We start from the raw sequence: 21,555 nt of genomic DNA, 5'->3' as shown, positions 1-21,555 counted from the left end.
GCCCTGACATGTGAAGCCCTTCTAAGCTCTTGCCGGGAGATGTCGTCTTGGCCTAGAAATGTCTCGGGGGAGCTCTCAGTCACAGCTCAGCCTGGAGACCCTAAGTGATCCTCCCGTGGAATATCTATTTCTGAGCAGTATTCCCCCCTTCCAGAGTCCCCCACACGCCGATCCACCAAACCCAGGATTCACACATCCTAAGTCACTCTCCAGGGTGGAGTTATGAGGTGTCCACTCTCGTTCCCACGGGAGATGACACGGGTTCATCTAACAGTGACCATCAGGCCACGGGGGCTGGAAAACGGGAGATGCTCCAGGAGGCCACTGTGCATCCCTCCCCTGGGACCAGGGCTAGAGCTTCAGGTAATCTTCCGCCCACAGCACCTGTGATGAACACACAGTCAGGGCTGCAAACCTGCTCACGTTACTCTTGGCCAGTAGCACAAGGTGAAAGGTGACCAGGCTACACGACCACACAACTGAACAGTGACCGCCATCGAGGTTAACCTAATGTCATGCTGCTAGGAGACCCTCTAATTCCAGGGCTCTGACTGCCTAAGGCTGGATTTGGTAACAGCACCCTTGGAATTTTAAGCTTCTGGAAGATGTGCTCCTTTTTGTTGCCTTAAGGGCCCCGGGGCAGGGGATAAGATTGGGTTTATTATATCTAGCTTAGTTACAGGAAGTGTCCATAGCTTCAAAATAACCCAAATAAAGTCACTTTAAATACATCAGTTTTAATTAAAAAATAAAGTCTTCAGGGGCTTTCCTGGTGGCACAGTGGTTAAGAATCCGCCTGCCAATGCAGGGGACACAGGTTCGAGCCCTGGTCTGGGAAGATCCCACATGCCGCGGAGCAACTAAGCCCGTGCGCCACAGCTACTGAGCCTGTGCTCTAGAGCCCGCGAGCCACAGCTACTGAGCCCACGAGCCACAACCACTGAAGCCCGCACACCTACAGCCCATGATCCGCAACAAGAGAAGCCACCAAAATGAGAAGCCCGCGCACCGCAATGAAGAGTAGCCCCCGCTCGCCGCAACTAGAGAGCCCGTGTGCAGCAATGAAGACCCAACACAACCAAAAATAAACAAATAAATAAGTAAATTTATTTATTTTTTTTTTAAATCTCAAAAATAAGAAGAAACTCTTCCTGCCAATCACAGGTGCTTCTGTGGGCTCTCCAGCCCCTGACACCATCCTACACGAGTCGCGTTTTCCGAGTGATGCCACTGCACCCTGCCAACCACTCCCAGCTTCTAGCTCCGCAGGGACGTGGCTTAAGTGTCCTCTCCCCGCCCTGCCCTCTGGGGAGCACCTGCCGCAGCTCCCACGGCCCAGAACCGTCCCCATACGGGTCCCGACTCGCCAACAGCTGAGTGACGCCCCAGTACACCTGCCCCTCCTGCAGGGTCCCACCCTGGTTGATGAGTCATTAAGTGCCCCCCTCCCCCTCCTCCACTCAAAGTACCTCTGCAGAGTCTGGCCCCTCCCTCCTCCGCCCCGCTGGCCATTCTCAGTACCCTGGGATCACCCCGCAGGACCCTGATTCTTAACTCTGGTCTCACACTAGAATCCCGGGAGACCTTTCCAAATCCCACTCCAAGCCCCACACCCCAGTTCCTGTAACTTGCCTGCAGCCAGACCTGGGCACAGGTACTTTACTTAAAGAACTGTCCAGGTGACCCGGAGGTGTGATCAGAGTGAAAGGTGGTGGATTCGGCTGCAGACTCCCCACAGCCCGGAGCTCTCCGTGTACCTGCCCTCGAGCTGCATCGGAGCGTTCTTAATCCAACGACCCTAACTGGGAACACAGGTACTTTTTATTCCAATACGGCTGGACACAACCTAAATGCCTGGCTCTAGGGACGTGTGCGCAGGTCAGTATGTGTGCGTGTAAGTACACGGACCCCACATACGTGCGCACATGCCATCGGGGTACCCGAGGGAGTTGATGGACACAGGGTGGTGGCCACGAACAGGGTACTGCTTGGAAGTTCCTACTCTGTGGGAAAATCCCTAACCCCCAGGGTTATCCTTTCTATCCTGCAAGCCAGTTCTCCTCCTTGCTCTCCCAAATCCACCTGCCAGGCCTCTGCTCCTGAACGGGCTCTGCCCGGGCCAGGGAAACAGGTCAGCCCCCGGTCCCACCCACATCACCGACCCCCTGCCTCCTGGGACCCAGGAGGCCACGTCCACTGCTGCCCTCCGCCCCCACCGGCCCCCCGCCCCCAGTCTCCTTAGCAGGTGACTTCCCAACTCCAAGTCCTCTAGAGAGCGGGGGTCCCCGCACCCACGGCTCAGACCTCCCCCCTCCCTCCCTCCCTGGGCTCACCCATCTTCACCACCGTAAATCCACGGGAAGCCACGGGCGCTCTCGCCAGGCCTTCACTGCCAACTCGCCCTGAATGCTACGGCCACACACACAGCTGCCCTGCCCCCCACCACTCAGCTGTGCCCCGGCCTCTCAAACCCAAGTGTCCAAAGTCAAAGTCCCGGCCCTCCTGCAGTCACCACTTCTGCATCCCAGCAGAAACGCCTCCGTCTGCTTGCTCGGCCAGACTGGGATGCCACCCTGGTTCCACCTTCTCCCACAAACCCCTGCAACGGATCCAGACTCCAACCACTTCCCCCGACTGCGTGGGGTCCAAGCACACCACCCTGCCGCCGGGTTTCTCGGCACGCTTCCAGGGGCCCGCATCCCTCTCCGAGTTAGAGTAATGTCCTCAAATTAGGCTCTGCATCCCCACCAGCCTCTGCTGGGATGACGTGGGAGGGGACGAGGGGAAGACTCGGAGGAAGGGGAGAAGCTCTGACCCGAGGACCACAGAGGAGGTCAGGCCACGTCTGAAAAGTATGCCATCCCACTTCTACTCAAGAGAACAGCTCTGCTGGATCAAAGCCTCAGAGAAGTACAGGAGGAAAAGAAAACCACTTGGCTTCACATAAAACCCACTGATTCCACTGTGAGGCCTTTTCACAGTAAAGGGACATGGGCAGCGGGCATGCTGCCCCGTGAAGAGCAAAGACAACTGGGCAGAGTTAAGGCCAGTGCAGACGCGTGCCCACCGCCCGTGACCCGGAGGAGATTCCGGCCCCGCTCACCGTGGTGCCGCCCCGAGAGACTGACTGCTGACACGGGGCGGGGCTGTCACCACCACGCCCTGCGCTTCAAATCCACGTGAAAGACCGCTCACTCACTGCTTCCTTAAACCATTTCCAGCTTTTAAAAGCTGGAAATTTTAAAACGCAGCCTATATTTACCCCAGGTAAAGTCTTCCCAGTTTAGATACAAACTAGCCCCAAATGTTAGAGGAAAATTTATCCGAAGGGTTTAATTTGCAAGAGATGAGCTAAATGTATGTACCCAACTTACAGAAAACAGGACCCGGGAGAGGTCCTCTGGCCTCTGTGGGCAGATGTGAATAACCTGCTACCTGGGGGGGGGGGGGGGGGCAGGGCACAAGCAGACCCCCATTAATAACAAACACATCGCCCTCACCATCCTTGGAGGTCCCGGGGAGCTGGGTAATTAATGAAGTCCCAGGTAGGCAGGTGGGCGGGTGGCAGGTGGGGCTGCCTAGAGTAGCACAGAGTCTGGGGGACGGGGGGGGGGGTGCACAACCAGGAGGGGACACCCGAGGGGTCCAGGAAGCCTGCCCAGACCCCTGCCCAGACTCACTCGGCAGGACTGACACCCGGGCACAGGCGTGGCCTCACAGGGAGATGGGGACACACCTGACATCACACGCTTCCCGGCACCTGAGCCCTGCGCGCCCCGGGCAGCGGTGCGACACTGGACAGTACACACCGGCCTGTACATCATCCCACGAGGTCGCGATGGACACGAATAAGGACTGCGGTGTGCAGGGAAGGCTGCCTGGTGGGTGTGCGGGTTGAGCATGGGAAAGCGGAAGCAACTGGGGAGAGGTAGACACAGGCAGCGGATAGAGCATCGACGGCTGAGGCCGGTCCAGGGAAAACACAACGGCATCCATTCCAGCCACAGGCTCTGAGGTCAAACAACTCTGCTTTCATGGACAAGGCAAAAGGGGAAAAGCTACTGTGGCATTTCTTTCAAAAACATCCTGCAAAATCACAACCTCTGCTTTAGGAAGTAGTGCTAAATTAAAATACATATTTGAAAAACCTCTTGTTTTCTCCCTCAAAATAGGTTGAATGGGTTCACACTCCACAAATCTAGATGAAGCTAAAAACTCTTCAAACTCCAAAGTTCTAGATATTTACAAACATATTAAAATCTATTTTGTATGAAATTTGGCTTTGGATTACAAAATCCTTTATTGTATAATTACGAAATGGAATTTTAAATTGTTTTGTTTCAAAACAGAAAAAGATTTGTATCTACTCTGGCCATGCCACGCCCACATTATCAGTCACTAAAAATAGGCACAAGGAGTTTTTCTTCTGGAGTTTGCATAATTCGCAGGATCTGTCATTTTCAAGGCAATATTTTCCTCCACTGGTTCTAAGAACTGCAATAGCTAAGAAAGTAATTCTCTCGTGGTGAAGTCACCCGAATCCATCGTGTACCCTCTGGGCCTCACACACCAACTCGCGTGTCTGGGGAGTAATTCGTCCAAATAACCCTCAACGGTGCAAAGAAACAGCACCTTTGGAAGGTTCCCTCTTCCCTGCTCCATCCCGTCTTCGGACCACAGTGCTGTTACTTCTGAAAGCATGAAATGCCTTTAAATGGAGCTCTTTTATCAGTTTGTACTTATCATAAACCTCATTGCATGTTATTACATTCCTCCATCTTCCTGTAATTGAGACTCTAACTTGAAATAAACCAATCCTCCTTTCAACTAAGAATGGACTTCTAAAGGCCTGTGGGTCCCGGGACTTGTGACTAATATTGCCACCCGGCTGCCCCCACTCGCAGGAAGAAAAAAAGGAAAATCTGTTTCTGGAAAACAGCTGGACTGTCTGGCCTGCAGACTACCCGGGAGCCCGGTGGCAGCTCTCCATGAGGAAGCTCCCTAGAAGGAGCCCCCTCTGCTACCCAGAGAGCCAAGCTCCCCCAGGAGGTACCACAGCAGAAAGCCCGCTGCAAAACTTCAAAGGTGACCATGAACAACATCTTGGGAAATGTGGCTCTGACCATTCACATGTCAAACTATTTGGAAAGCTGAATGCACTACCATCACTGGATAAGGACCAAAGATCAAAAACAGGAGGTTTCCTTACTGCATCTCTCCTCGTTTCTACCCGAGCAGGTGCACACGTGAAGGTTCCCATTGCCATTCTCCTTCAAGCCTCCACTGCCGGGCAGCCCTGTTCAGCAGAAGCTTCCAAGGTTACAAGCAGGTTGAGACACTGAGACATCGAGCAGGGCTAGGGTACACTAGCCTTAATTCCAAATAACCAGCCGCAGGCAGAAATACACAGGTAGTTCTCAGGCTTAGGGTCTGTCTACTCCTCAACATGTAGAGCCAAGTCAAGCCCACTGCCAAGGCCAGAAGGGCTAAGTTTTTTGTTGTTTTTTTGCGGTACACGGGCCTCTCACTGTTGTGGCCTCTCCCGTTGCGGAGCGCAGGCTCCGGACGCGCAGGCTCAGTGGCCATGGCTCACGGGCCCAGCCGCTCCGCGGCATGCGGGATCTTCCCGGACCGGGGCACGAACCCATGTCCCCTGCATCGGCAGGCTCTCAACCACTGCACCACGCCACCAAGGAAGCCCAGGGCTAAGTTTTTATACCACAGAGACCCACGAGTCCCCAGTCTCACGTTGCTGGCCGCTTTCCTAGGAGGACAAAGACAGCAGACACCCGAGATGACGGATCTCTCCAGGCCGCAGATTCTGCCTGCACAGACCTCCGCGTACCATCCCGTGATAACTTGCTGCTGAGATGGGGACGGGGCCTCCCAGATCGCAGTCTGGGCTGTCTGAGAAGAAAGCTAAAATAAGTTCTCTGTGCTCCCAGGAATCATCTCTAACCGTCTGAAACATGAGTAAAGTCAACAAAGTAAGGGTGGCTTCAGGGCATCCACAGCGCTTTGACCCCTAACGCTACAGTCAGACTCGGCAAGAATTAGAGAGGTGGAGGCCCACACACGTCTAGAGCTGTGAGGTGGGGGACCTCTCTGTCTTGGTGCCTCGCCACTGCCTCAGCTGGCCTCGGACGTCGTCTTCCTGACCAGTCCTACCCCTGCTCTCTCCCAGACCAGAACGCAGATGACCTAGCCGGCAGACCCACAGCCATGCCCCAAACCGGACACCCCAGACTTTGGCAGGAGGATGGAAGGAGGGCAGGGCATTCCTACGAGCCTAGAAAGAAGGACCCACGCAGTAAAGAATGCAGCTGCATCGAAACTGCAAAACACCTGGAAACAGGGCAAATGTCTACTGATAGGTGGATGGATAAACCCACTGTGATGGAGTCACACAAAGGAACACTACTCAGCAATAAATGGGAACGAGTTCTTGCTACAACACAGACGCACCTCAAAATAACGATGCTGAGTCAGAGAGGCCAGACAAAATAAATCAGTCGCCTTTATGTAACATTCTAGAAAATGCAAACTCATCTATTGTATCAGTTTTGGGTTACAAATAAATTTTAGCAATATGAGATCAGTGAGTAGCGGGGATGGGCTGTATCTAGTTTACTGGTGCCTTGGTGTCCTCCTCTATAAAATGGGTAGAGCTTATACCCACTTCAAAGGCCGTTGTGAAGATGCCACGAGTTAATCTACAGAACCACCAGCAAGAGCCCCTGACACACACGTGCACAGTGTACTTTATTACTGTCGCTGTCCTTTGTGTCACCGTCATCTGGTCTCTGCACCTCCTCTGTCCATAGAGCATATGCTCTGCATGGCTATCTACTGCCTGCAGCTCCCACTATCTGTGGACAGTGCAAGGACCAGGCCAGGCACGACTCCACCACGTCCTGTGACATCAGGGGCGTCCTAGAGAGATTGAACCTGAGCTGAGAACACTGGGTTTAGATCCCTATTACTTATTTCAAATAACACACCAACTGCTTTTTGCCTGTAGTGCACTTTGTCCAAATTTAACTTCGACATTGATTGTCACTGCTTAAAAGCACGAAGCTTCAAGAAATAATGCCTGTTACCTTACACTTCAATACTCAAAGAGCCAGCATTCTCAGCAATTTATCAATACTTAATATTTTAGAGGACAAGTTGAGTTGTCTTGAGAAGCTCTTGCCTTGTAGATATACCGGTCGTCACCAAAATAAGGGCACCAAGATTTCCTGAGTGGCCATCAGATCTTCTCCCAACTCTAATGAACGGAAACAATGGCAAGAAATAGCTTCTGGGTTTGAGTCGGGGAACGATGGCAGAGACGAACTTGCAACTCAAACGAATGGGAGCCTGATTAGTTATCAGCCGTTAAATGACTGTTGAGTCATAATCCTTCCAGTTTGAGTCCTGAAGATTAGAAACTGCCCACCTTACAAACACTGGGCTTCCAACAGGTATTGGCAGAATTCTGACATTCAGCTTCGTCTTCCGGCTGAACCTCCCAAAGAGCCGCCGATTCACCTCTGACCCTCCTCCTGAAACTCAACTACTGTGTGGGGATAAGAGATACTGAAGAGGAAACCCTGAAAGCCAAAGTCGGGAGATCCAGTCCCAGAAAGGACGGACACAGCACTTCCACCAGCAGAGGAAGTCTGCAAGGGGCGGAGAGAACGGCAGCCTGCGGGCCTCAGGACACGAGGAAGAGCCCAGCGGTAAGGGCCTGGGCTTCTTTATCACCCCCAGGACAGCACGTGGCAGGAGTGTCCAGCCAGGAACCACTCACAGGCTCAGTCAACAACAGCGCCAAGACAAAACTCTAATTCAAAAAGATACATGCACCCCTATGCTCACAGCAGCACTATTTACAATAGCCAAGACGTGGAAGCAACCTAAATGTCCATCAATAGGTGAATGGATAAAGAAGATGTGGTACATACATACAATGGAATATTACTCAGCCATAAAATAGAATGAAATAATGCCATTTGCAGCAACATGGATGGACCTAGAGATTGTCATACTAAGTGAAGTATGTCAGAAAAACACAAATATCATAAGATATCGCTTATATGTGGAATCGAAAATATGATACAAATGAACTTATCCATGAAACAGAAACAGACCCCACAGACATAGAGAACAGACTTGTGGCTGCCAAGAGGGAGGGGGGTGGGGGAAGGAAGGATTGGAAATTTGGGATTAGCAGATGCAAACTATGACATATAGGATGCATAAACAACAATGTCCTACTGTATAGTACAGGGAACTCTATTCAATATCCTGGAACAAACCATAATGGAGGGCTTCCCTCGTGGCACAGTGGTTAAGAATCCACCTGCCAATGCAGGAGACACGGGTTCGAGCCCTGGTCCAGGAAGAGCCCACAGGCCACGGAGCAAGTAAGCCCGTGCACCACAACTATGGAGCCTGCGCTCTAGAGCCCGTGAGTCACAACTACTGAGACTGCGCGCCTAGAGCCGTGCTCCACAACAAGAGAAGCCACGGCAATGAGAAGCCCCCGCACCGCAAGGAAGAGCAGCCCCCACTCGCCGCAACTAGAGAAAGCCTGTGCGCAGCAACGAAGACCCAACGCAGCGGAAAATAAACGAATAAATAAATAAATTTATTTTTAAAAAACCATAATGGAAAAGAATATGAAAAAGAATATATTTATATTTTTTTAAAAAGAAAAGCTCCAAGAAAGCCTGTTCCCACCACTAAAGAACCTAGAAAAGGATGCCCAACAGAACCAGAACCTTTTCTTTTTTTTTTGCGGTACACAGGCCTCTCACTGCTGTGGCCTCTCCCGTTGCGGAGCACAGGCTCCGGACGCGCAGGCTCAGCAGGCCCAGCCGCTCCGCGGCATGTGGGATCTTCCCGGACCGGGGTACGAACCCGCGTCCCCTGCATCGGCGGGGGACTCTCAACCACTGCGCCACCAGGGAAGCCCCAGACCAGAACCTTTTCAATGACACCCACACTACTTCAACCCCAGGCCAGAGAAGAACTGCTCCCACCCACCCCCGTTTCAGCAGGAGGCAGGAGCCAACTGCCCTCCCCTCCCCGCCCTGGCTTGGAGGAAGCAGGCGACCCTACTCAGATCCTCTGCCTGATGCCAGCCGGCCGGGTAGGGGTTGATCTTCTACCTCCCACCTGGAGGAAGCAGACACCCAGCTCCCCTGCAGGGGCAGTGCCAGCTTTGCCTCCAGCCCTGCCCGCGTCAGGAGGGGAACAGGAGGTGAGAGGAGGGGCCAACTGGCATTTCTTCCCCCTCCCCCATCTTCCGGGCCAGCAGGGTCCGGTGGGAACTGCGTTCCACCCCACAGTGAGAAGGCCGAGCACCTGCACCTGCTCTCAGGGGCCCAGGGGTGCAGTGCTCTGGGAAGGCGTCAGTGGGGCTAAGGAGCTGGACTCACACCCATGAGTGGTGAGGGGTGTGGTCACCAGGGGGCATCCAGGGCCCTGAGGCAGCAGACATCCACCCTGCAAGGCCCGTGTCTGCACATCAACAGGGAAGCTCCCCGCCAAGAAGGTTACACAGGATCCAGACACCCAGTGCAAACCCAGGATGCCCGGGACACGAGTGAAACCCACCTGTCGTACCATGAACAAGGATAACTGCAGCTCATGAGAAAAGACAGTCGAGAGATGCAGCCCTGGGAGGACCTCAGAGCAGCTGTCATAAACATGCTTCCACGAGAATCACAAACACTCTCGAAAAAAAAAAAGCAAGCTGAAGAGCTACATCTCCCCGTGTCTCCAAAGCAGGAAGAAATTGATTATTTCTCTTCCTTCAATCTTAGGGACTTTTAGATTCTTTCCATCAGAGAATAATGCGCTAAGATAAGATCCCAACATATCTGGACCCAACAGAGCAAATCAGACATTTATTGGGATCCTGCCACGGGTGAGGTCGCACTGGCTGAGCAGGGTCACGGCGACGCCTCACGAGCCTTGCTCTCTGGTTCAACCCAGCGATGCGGAGAGGCACAGGCAACATCACCAGCTCAGGGCCAGAGGGGTTAAATACCCAAAATGAGACAGAAATAAAACAATATGGGTGCTCCAAAGAACACGAGGGTGCCCTCAGTACGGTGTAGATAGCAGACACACAGTGAACAGGGGGAGATGAGGGAGGGGAAACAGAGAAGCAGAAATAGAAGTGTCAGGGGAGCGTGTTGATTCAGAAGCCAAAATACAAGAGGATGCCGAGAAAGGAAGGAGAGAAAGCACAACGCCAAAGTGCACGAGAGTCTCTTAAAGATCTGTTCATGGTGAGCTGACGCAAGGACCGGAACAGCGGTGTGGCACACTGTGATTTTCTGTCCTTGAAAAGAGGACGGCAGAGGCCATTCCATATTTAGTTAGATTCTGAGAATGCTTTGGCTTAAACGATACTGTAAATGGGAAGGAATGACTGATCAATGCAACTGGGCAGAGAAATGGTTTCTACCCTTGGCCAAACCCTGTCTTGCTAAATCAGTTAAAATAACTGCAACAGGGCTTCCCTGGTGGCGCAGTGGCTGAGAATCCGCCTGCCGATGCAGGGGACACGGGTTCGTGCCCTGGTCCGGGAAGATCCCACATGCCGCGGAGCGGCTGGGTCCGTGAGTCATGGCCGCTGAGCCTGCGCGTCCGGAGCCTGTGCTCCGCAGTGGGAGAGGCCACAATAGTGAGAGGCCCACGTACGGCAAAAAAATTTAAAAATAAAAATAAAAATAACTGCAACAATAACTAGCCCTCCTCTGACTGCATCTCAAGGGCAATAGGGCCACTGAGAGTGGCGGCCTCCTGTTGTCCACACTGCTGGGGGCAGGACCACCTCTGCTGGCCATGGCGGGAAGGCGCTCACCAGAAGCTGGGCCCTTGGCGGGGCCACTGCAGGGACGCCAAGCTTGGAGATGCAATGCTCTGACCCACGTCAAACCCTAAAAGTTCTCCAGTGAGAACAAAACAAGCAACCAAAACATGGGGCCAGAGGACAGCGAAGCCAGGGTCCCAGGGGGCTGCAGTCCTGAGGGAAACACTCAGAAGCCTCTTTGGGACAAGGAGTGGGAAATCGGACCCCATGACCCCAAATCAAGCGGGCCTCTTGACGTGCTGTGAACCCTGCTGCCATCCGATCCCCATCCCCAATTCACCGCCCCTGGATCCGTGATTCCCATGGTGGGCTGACCTACGTCCAGGCGCTGGGCGCCCTGGCCGGACACTGTGTAATAAGCCTGTGGTGACAGTAACTACTTCTCTAATTAGCCTCCAAATGGTCCCTCTTGGACCCTCTTATTTTGTGATGCAGCATCTTTCTGACACTCCAGGGGACCAGGTTCCACCCAACTCACAGATCCAACAGAACATGAGTTTTGTTTTGTTTTAACAAATTTATTTACTTTTATTTATTTTATTTTGGGCTGCGTTGGGTCTGCGTTGCTGCACGCGGCTTTCTCTAGTTGCAGAGAGCAGGGGCTACACTTTGTTGCAGTGTGCAGGCTTCTCACTGTGGTGGCTTCTCTTGTTGCGGAGCACGGGCTCTAGGCGCGCGGGCTTCAGTAGTTGTGGCTCGCGGGCTTCAGTAGTTGTGGCACGCAGGCTTAGTTGCTCCGTGGCATGTGGGATCTTCCCAGACCAGGGGAAGAACCTGTGTCCCCTGTATTGGCAGGTGGATTCTTAACCACTGCGCCACCAGGGAAGCCCCCAGAACATGAGTTCTTAATGGAGTCTTGCTACTAAGGTGTGTTCCGTGTCTGCAGACCAAGGTGGCCCCAGCACCTAGTCAGACCTGGTACCAACCACATGGGTGCTAACGAGGAACTTACAGAATGAGTAGAAAGAAGTCAGGGAAGTGAGAACAAATCTACTAATGGTTTCAATCGAACACTGTTTAATGTGCTCAGGTAAGCAGAGTCTAACTTCGGTCCAATGTGTTCCCTTTACTGCAGGGGCTCATCAAGGGTGCAAAGGGGCTCCACCCTGCCCCCTAGAGGCTGGCACTGCCTTGGAGGAGATGCAAATTTCAGGTGGCCAATGGCAATGGCCTGAGCGTGGAGCCCACCCTGCCCCCCAACTCTGTCTGGCCAGGTCTAAGGGTGCAGTGTGCAGCCACAGAATAATACAAACTGGCTTTAAAAAGTTGAAGACGTCCTCATCCCTGGGGAAGCCCCATCACAAGAGGTGTCATGGTGACACAGGGAAGAAACAGGGGCACATTCATGTGGGGAGAGTCCAGGTCAAGGAAGGGTTCTGGGGCTGAAAAGGTTCTGGAAATCCACTCCCCACCCCAGGGCAATCTTTGGGGCCACCCTTTAGTCACTACACCTGTTGATCCCTCTGGGGACCGGGGCAGCCACAGATGCAGCTCCCACCCTCGGAGGTCAGCGAGAGAAGCCCTGCGCAATGCCTTCCACACCAGCAGACCCTACTGCTTAAACTGCGTTGATAATTAGATTTCAAGCCCCAAACAGGATTAACTGTGAAACGAGGCTTCATTTCAATGTTGTGTCCATGCCGAGAGGTGCCTGGCCAGGCCGTCAGAACCCACAGGCTCACGTCTTTGCATTTGACTGATCTGACCAGAAGAAGGACAGGAGGTGTAGGCTGGTCAGGTGCTCCAAGAAGTGGGGTCTCAGGGTGCTCAGGGGTGCTTCTTGCCTTTTTCAGACGTGTCTCTCTGACACTGTGAAGGCTCGCCAGAAACAAACAGAGTCCCCACCCTCCAGGCATCTGAGGGCCACTCAGAAGGGCTCAGGGTCACAGCTGACGGGAAAGCAGCACACAGGAGCAGAGCCAGCACGAGAGCATCACCCAGACCCACGCCGCAGGGGTCTTCCCTGCGCACCATGCCGTCCACGCAGAGACGAGACAAAGCCCCCGGTGGCCAGCACCTGCGCTCCGGGCCTCGGACGCCAAAGAGGCGGCACTGTAATCAGCCACGAAGCGCGTGTGTTCACTATAATTCGTTCTCCTGGGAGACTGAGTGCTTCTGTGACCTCTGTTCACCTCTGCTGGGAGAAGAGGGTAAAGCCCCCTGTTTCACAGAAAGCAGCCTGTCTGAAGGCACAAGCTGTTCACCACGAGGGCCATGAAAGTTCGAGAAAGTTCGAGAAGTCTCGCTGACTAAGAATGTCACACCCCAGGAAAAAATCAACTGTCCTGACCACCATCTGGAGAGAAACACGGAGAGTTCACATGTGCACTTTTTGAACTTGGAACAGGTTATGTACAATGTTATTCAGCCTCTAAGATAAGGCTGACTCTTCAGGAAGCATCAGCTGAATGAACCCAGTGAACACAAAGGATTAACAACCCTTCTTTTCTGCTCTGTGGACAGTAAAGGAAACCCCAAGGGGAGTAATAGGTCAGCAGGTAGGCAACAGAAAGGAAGAGGTGGAGAAATGAGATGCGAAAGGGAGAGGGAGGCAAGATGGACGTGGACAGAGCCACAGCCTTCACACCAGCACCGCGGGCCCCAATTCCCCAGCCCTGTCAGCCACTTGGTCTGTGGTTCCCCTCTGTTAGGGGGTAAATTCAAACAGCACCATGTTAAAGCCCTAACATCCGGGACCTCAGAATGCAATTGTGCTTGAAGACAGGATCTTTAAAGATGTAATTAAGGTAAAATGAGGTCTTCACAGGGGCCCTGATCCCATATATGACTGGCGTCCTTATAAGAAGACACAGAAACACATCATGTGAGGACACAGGGAGAAGATGGCCATCCACACACCCAGGATAGAGAATTCTTACCAGCCCTGCCCACACCTGGAGTTTGGACTTCCGGCCTCCAGGATTGTGAGCCAGAATGTGGTATTTGTTACAGCGGCCGAGCTGACTGATACACTCTCCAGTAGGAGCAAAGGCTCCCCCACAGGCGCCTCTGCTGGAAGACTATTCCAGCCTCAGTTCTCTAACTGCCATCTCAGACCCACCAATAGCAACATAAGAATCCAGCCCCTGGCCGGCTGGGATGAGAGAGAAGGTCCATCCCCAGAGCGGCCACCTCAGGAAGCAGTGAGGCAGGAGGGGCCCGCACCTGCCCTAGACCTTCATGATGTATGTGCCCCCAGTTGCAGCGCTAAAAGTAGGAAGACCCCCAAACACAGGGTTGGAAAACAGTCTGAGTATGGCCCTCTACCCTGGTTCCGTTCTGGCCCAGCTCTAAAACTACCAGCTGCCAACTCTTGAGGGCCCATCTCAGAATAACCTGGGAGCAGACCACCACCCACTTTACAGAAAGCAAGGGGGCTGGAGTGAGTGAGCAGCACGGCAGGCGGCAAAGAGGGGGGTCTGCAGGGCCCGGACCCACCCTCTCGAGATCTCCCACCCACACCCACCTCAGCTCAAAGATGGGAAAGGGGGGAAGCCACCGAGCAGGTGGAGACTCCCTGCAGAAACCCTGAAAGGAAGCGCCTAGTGAGATGCCTCTGCCTGCATTTCTGATGCAATAAGATGCACTTACCGAGCTCCCCTTAATCAACAGTGAACAGACCTGTCCCCTGCAAAGAAACCAAACAGAGCTTACCTGTCGGGGGTTTTCTGGGGCTCTGGGTGTCTGGTGGCCGCCTGGCTGGACCGAGAGGACCCAAGTGAGAAGCGGCAGCCGGTCACGGTCACGGTCACGGGGTCGTCGCTCCCCGCAGCCCCCTCCTCGGGCTCAGCATGGTGCCCAACTCCAAAGCTGAAAGGCAAAGAGGCCGTCACTGAATGTGCTGAAGTTGCACAAGTGTGAACTGTATGCCCTGCGCCCAGGAATACTTTTTAAAAGGCCTCCAGAAGTTGTTTTTCTCAAGAAGACCGTCTAAAAGACAGACTCTTTTTGAAAGAAGTCCACAAGAGGCAGGTTTCTAGATGCCCCGTCAACTGACTGCAGGGACAAATGCCCACAGACGCCAGAAGAGCCACGCGAAGCCACTGGTCCCAGGTCACTGCCCTCGAGCTTCCCCTCCCACCCCCCCTTTACCCCCCGAAGCATGCGGGTAAGGAACGGGCAAGGCCTCTACCCACTTGCAAGGCCAAGTTTACCTGTCAGGCATGCTTGGGGCCCAGATCACAGCCCACGTCCTTCCCAGGTCCTCCCAGGCTGCAGCCCTCACACCACCCCACAGGGACTGTCCTCATCTCAGACCAGGTTCCGGCCCACGGTTCTGGAAGGCTCTGCACGTGGCCCCTGCATGTTCCAAGGGAGGGAGTTTGAATCCTGCCTATTTCCTTCGATCCAAGGATCCAACTGCTATTTCTGGGGGCCGAGGCAGTGTTCTAGGGGTGGAGGAGACGGTGGGGGACCAAGATGAAAGCTCGCCCTGCTGCAGGGGAGTGTCTGCTCACCTAGGCACCGCCACAGGGCAGAGGGGAGACAGCTCGCCACCCGGAGGATTTTAGCGCACGGCCCTGGAACACCGCCGAGCCTCCCCAAGTCCAAATGAAACGCGCTCACTCGAGGACTTAGCAGGGAAATCGGCACAGAGCAAATGCTCCGTGGACGGGAGTCCTGAGCACCGCTGTGCCTGTTTATCTGAGATGGTCACTGCTTGTGACACGGTGTCCTTGGGTGGAGAACACATCACTCAGGGAAGTTAAACTAACTTACCCTGATCATTCAACAAGTGGAAGCAAAACCTGCCCTGCCTCCGACCTGACATGGAAGACGTCACGGGTCCAGAAAGTAGAAAACCACTGCGGAAGGTCCTGCTGGGCACACCGGCTAAGAATCAGGCGTGGGAGCCAGAGAGCCTGGGCCGCCTCCTGACCTCACCCCGTCTCAGCAGGTGACCTGTGGGAGGATCACCAACTCCCTAAGCCTCAGGGTCCCCGGCTGCAAAATCCACACCAAGATAGTATCTCCCTCCAGAGCTTTTATGAGGATGAGGGCATGCATGTAAAGACTTAGGATCCAACACACGGCAAATGTGAGACAAATGCTAGTTACTGTGACTAGGACATGTCACACAAGGCTCCCACTGTCAGGTGCTGAACACGTCAGCTACCTGCAAGCTGTAAAGGCTGCCGATGTTTAGAGGTGATGTTGACCTTTCAGGGTCAAAAGGGGAGACACCTGACACAAGATTATTTGCGTACAAGCAAAGGCATTGAAGGAAAGGTCCTCCAAGAATTTGTAAGTCTGGAAAGTGTTATAATGTTTATGTCGAGTGGAACATCTCTACATTCGAGTAGCTAAGTTGACCACAAGTTTTACAAAAAAAAAAAAAAAAAAAGGCACATGGTCACAGAGGCGTGAGGGTCTTTGAACGACAACGAGCTCGTGTGTCCGGCAAGGTCACCAGGTCACAAAACGACAGTGTATCATATATGCCTGTCATCTCATTCTGAGAGGTCTCCCTCGTCTCCAGAGAACCAGCCTTTGCCTGGAGGCCCATCCAAATACCCCAGGACCACCTCCAAATGCACCTTTCAGGCCTACACCTTCCAACTGACAACATACGTTCGCGAGATTTACTTGTTATAATGGGCAACATAAGTTAATCCACAATTAAAGAAAAATGACATATAGTTGCCTGTCAAACTGCTCACCACTTCAACCATTTTTGTCTATTTTTAAGAAAGTGGATGTCGCACTTTACAGCAGACAAAAACAAGACAACATGATTCTTGAACCCGATGAACCGAAAAGAGTTACTAAGACATAGCACCTCATCAGGAACAAACCTCTAGGGGCTGTTTCCATGGCCCCATCCGGCACCCACAGCTGGGACCTCCACCTCCCACACCCCCCGCCAAGCACAGCCCCAAAGGCGCCCTGCGGGGACCTGGCCGGCTGCACCCACGCCCACAGAAGTGATGGAACTCTCTGGGCGCTGATCGCTGCTCTGGCAAAACAGCGCTTCTCACGCAGCTTCACAGGCAGACACGACATAAACTTGAAATCTTAAAGAATACAGGAACTTGGGCAAAAAAGAAGGTCTTAACTTACTCTGAAAATATTGCAGGAACAAAGGACCTCTTGATGTCTGCTGTGTGGCTCTGATATCTTCCAGAAATTCCCGAGTTAATATAAAGTTTTCCTCCTGTCTAGCTTTCTCACACTAAATATTTAGAGTCATAACAGGGACTATTTAGACACTCAACAAACCCCAAGCTTCATGATGAGGCTATTCGGCCTGCTTGGAATGAAGTCTGGGGCCTCTCAAAAGGGGACAGAACACCTTTCATCAAAAAACTTAATTTCAGTATTTTACTGATCTCACAGGCCACTCTGTTTTCACAGAGTAAGAAGGCGCTTAGGAAGACAAACTGAGAAATACATGAATGAAAGGGAATCGAAGAAAAGGCAACGTTTTTTAAGTAATTATAAAGTTTCAGAATGCTGTTGCCAGACCCTGTGGTCAGCTTAAAGGAGAAGCACAGTCAAAGCTGAGGATGTGCACTGCTGCTCAGTGCTGTCAGGTGCACCTAGACGGGACCTGTATCCCAGCGATGCCACAGCTGCTTCCCGGGCAGAGATGACAGAACGTTGAGGATGAAGGATGCTGGCAACACAAGGAAGTTAAAACAGAGGGACGTTCCCACCCAAATGCCGACATCATGCTTTCAAACCACAGACACACAGCAAAGGTCTGGCAACAACTCAGCAGTGACACCCTGGCCCCAGCCAGGAAGGCATCTCCCGCAGTAGCCTGTCCACCAGCAGACCCTCGGGGCTCCACAGGATGGAGAGCGTGGCCCAGGACGGAGCACTCAGGTCTCAGAAAGAGCTTCCCAACTGGACGCCACCACGAAAACCGACAAAACTTATCCAAAACATATGAATGGGCCCAGACCCCACCCGGTGCTCAAGTCTAGGGTCAAGCAGAAGCAAGGGGCCTACGAGTCCTCACCATGGGGCTTCCAGGGGACGCCAAGCAAGCCCAAAGACGGGTTATCCAGAGGAAGCCTGTCCAAGGCCACACGGGATGGAAATGCAGCTGGATGAAGGGACTGCCTCCCTGGAAAAGGCAGGACACTTCTCCCCAAAACTAGCCCAGAGTCGCAGGGCAGTGAGGGGCAGGACACACACACACACACACACACACACACAGGCGCGCGCGCGCACACACACACACACACACACACACGGTAACTGACCAGATGACAGACGGAAAATCCCCGCTCTCCACAGCTGACATGTATACATGCATGCATTAGTTTGGCCATTCGAACAGCCCTATAACATAAACTAAAGAATATCACCACCCCTCCGTGAGAGACATAAAAGGCCTGGGTGAATGGAAACATACTAAGCTCCTAAATGGGAAGATAAAGAGCATCACAAAGATTTTGATTCTCTTCCAAGTAATTAATTTAAAAATTAAAATTAATTTTGTCAACGAAAGGCAGTATCCATCTGAAGTCATGAAAACTGACAAAATAAAATAAATGGTAAGACGGCCCATTACAGAGCATTAAGGGAGAATTCCTCCCATCCCAGAGAAAGACACTCTAAAGCACAAGTAATTAAAACAGTGTCGTGCTGGCATAGAAATCCGTGCTAGCATCCATCACAAAGGGCTGGGCTCTGAATATGAGTGTTACAATTTCATTACAGCAGCACATGTTATCCTAACCGGAGACTGAGTCCGAATCACCAAGCTTCCACCACTGGCACACACAGGACCCGTGGCCCTGGAATCCCTGGGCTCCGCCTGACTCCTCTGACGAGGTCACCCAAGATGAAGGTTAACACCCACCGTGATGACTGCAGAGATGGCCATGACCCTTGACCTACCACCTCGTACACATCAGATACCTCACCAAATGCTCTACGACCTCCCATGTCAGAGGTTCCCAAAGATTAGGAGTAAATACATGCGGGACACATAATGAGACCCACATAAATGAGTGGCTCTTAACTAAGAGTAACTAAATATTGTCAATTCTTTAAGGCGGAATTAATCACCCCATTTGACAGATGGAGAAACCAAGCCCAGGAGACAACGCAGTACCCACCTAGGTCACACGGAAGAGCCGAGATTTATATCCACAGATGTTTGAATCCACCCCACCTGCTTCATCTTGTGGCTAAAATATCAGTTGTGTGATAAGAAAATAGACACCTTTTGCACTTATTTGTAAGGCTGCTCTTCATTTTTGTGTCTTTCAATTCCATTGTTTGCAGCACAGTTGTTTTTTTTTCTCTTTTAGAGAAAAGAAAGGAAGAGCCTGAAGTTCAAAGCATAGAGGATAACTGGAGGGGGTGGGCGCAGGGGGTGGAGGGGATACCCTGCTTGCAGGTAACTGAGATTTCAGTGATGAGGCCTGAAAGAAGAAGCCCTTTTAACCTGATAACAGGCACCTCCTGCGGGCAGGCGGCCAACAAGAGGAAGAGACACCAACACCCTCCACATTAAATTAGGGCAGGAAGCCCACGGTTACAGTATTGGCCACAACTTTTGGAGGTTCTAGACAACACAATGAGATAAGGAACAGAAATGTGGTGTAAACGCTGACTAGAAAAAGAGAATAAGCCTGGCATTATTTACAGACAAAAGGTTGGACAATTGGCTGGAAAATGTGAGCGCTCACATGAGCATCTAATAAGGTGGCGATCCCAGAGCCCACACGTCCACGGCTCTTCTGGATGAGGCTCCAAGACGATGAGAACTTCTAATGGGAGAACAGTGTTATCCACAGACGCAGCAGAAGTCACCTACTCAAGAAATATGTACCATCTGCAGAAAGTCATGGTCCGAAAGGATACATGCACCCCAATGCTCACTGCAGTGCTGTTTACAATAGCCAAGACATGGAAGCAACCTAAATGTCCGTCAACAGAGACATGGATAAAGAAGATGTAGTATACATATATACACAGTGGAATATTAGGCATAAAAAATAATGAAATAATGCCATTTGCAGCCACATGGATGGACCCAGAGATTAACCTACTAAGGGAAGTAAGTCAGACAGAGAAAGACAAAATCATATGATATCACTTACATGCAGAATCTTAAAAAAAATGATACAAATGAACTTACAAAACAGAAACAGAGAACGAACTCATGGTTATGGGGTCGGGGGTGGGGGAAGGATGGGGGGATATACTGGGAGTTTAGGACTGACGTGTGCACGCTGCTGTATTTAAAATGGATAACCAACAAAGCCCTACTGTAGAGCACAGGGAACTCTGCTCAATACCCTGTAACAACCTAAATGGGAGAACAACTGGAAAAAGAATAGGTACATGCATATGTATAACTGAGTCACTTTGCTGTACACCTGAAACTAACACAACTAACACAACATCAACTAGACTCCAATATAAAATAAAAATTTTTTTAAAAAAAGGAAAGAAAAAATACATACCAGACCCTTGGAAACAAGCAAAAGGTTGAGTGAGGAACCTGAGAGACACCTGCAGGAGGACAGAACAGCACAGCAGGACCGCCTCCCCAACCTAATGAACACCCCAGTTGGCCGGGGGCCCCGCCCACTGACCCACAGGCAGCAGCAGACACAGGTCCAGAGCCCAGGAAGGAGTCTGGATGAGGCGAATGACGACATAAGATTGAGACCTAGCATCATTCACGCCCAACAAGCCCCAGCGGAGTCCTCACCTGCCGCCAGTCCTGATGGATCAATGGCAAGCAGGATAAAACCGCCTAAGAGGAAATCTGGAAGGATAATGCTACAAAATCTGGGTGAGGAAGAGCTTTTTTTTTTTTTTTTTTGGCGGTACGCGGGCCTCTCACTGTTGTGGCCTCTCCCGTTGCGGAGCACAGGCTCCGGACGCGCAGGCTCAGCGGCCACGGCTCACGGGCCCAGCCGCTCCGCGGCATGTGGGATCTTCCCGGACCGGGGCACGAACCCGTGTCCCCTGCATCGGCAGGCGGACTCTCAACCACTGCACCACCAGGGAAGCCCGAGGAAGAGCTTTTAAGCCAGACTCTTCACCGGGAGGCCAGGAAGGAGAAGTCAGCTCCTTTACAGCAGAAGACCCTCTGTGCAAAGTCCAAAGACGCGCACAAAGCCTCAGGAGAAACTACCATCAATGCAGGCAGCAACCGGCACTCAGTAAATCTCTCGTTTATTAAAATAACACAGGACGAGCAGCCCAACATAAGAGCAGGGAGAGGACAGAAACAAACAATTCGCCAATACACACGTGAAACACACTCAGCTTCACAAGTAACCATGGAAACAAAGTATAATAGCAACAAATGAGCCACAAATTTTGATGCCTCTGACTGCTAAAAAATTTAAAAACTGGGATGAGCCCCGAGAGCTGGGGATGGCCTGGGAGCAGGGAGGCTCTCCTGAGTCGTAGGTGGGGTTCCCTGAACAGGCTCTGGGGGGACAACTGGGCAGCATCCCCTAAACTTCAGTCTTAGGAGCGGGAATCCCACTTCTCATAACTGATCCTCACCCGAACGTGTGCGATGGCAGAGCTGGAAACAACCCAGACACACCTGCTCGATACCACCCGCTGCAGCTCCCAGCATCGGCTCCCACCAGGCACGCATGCGGAACCCGGGGTGCCTCCGGCCTTCCTGCCTCTCGCACCTCCCGCCCGTGCAGCCCACCAGGCCACTTAATTTTGTCAGAAGCACCTGAAATCCA

The 21,555-nt window shown here is 52.3% G+C and overlaps 1 protein-coding gene across 4 annotated transcripts in view; it reads right to left on the bottom strand.

Moving 5' to 3' along the window:
* The window catches only part of GRB10 (growth factor receptor bound protein 10), a 199,442-nt gene that overhangs the window by 150,364 nt on the left and 27,523 nt on the right, over positions 1-21,555 (bottom strand). For 2 of the 4 annotated variants that reach the window (XM_060304923.1, XM_030871324.3), the window contains exon 2: positions 14,528-14,683. The gene's annotated coding sequence lies outside the window, so the exon portion shown is untranslated. Of the gene's footprint in view, positions 1-14,527; positions 14,684-15,027; positions 15,173-15,330; positions 15,389-16,933; positions 17,133-21,555 lie in introns of those variants that run through there. The other 2 variants (XM_060304922.2, XM_060304924.2) reach the window with 2 other exon arrangements.

Source organism: Globicephala melas, chromosome 9 (genome assembly GCF_963455315.2).
Source record: "Globicephala melas chromosome 9, mGloMel1.2, whole genome shotgun sequence".
NCBI classification, from domain to species: Eukaryota; Metazoa; Chordata; class Mammalia; order Artiodactyla; family Delphinidae; genus Globicephala; species Globicephala melas.
This window is presented reverse-complemented; position numbering and strand designations above follow the sequence as displayed.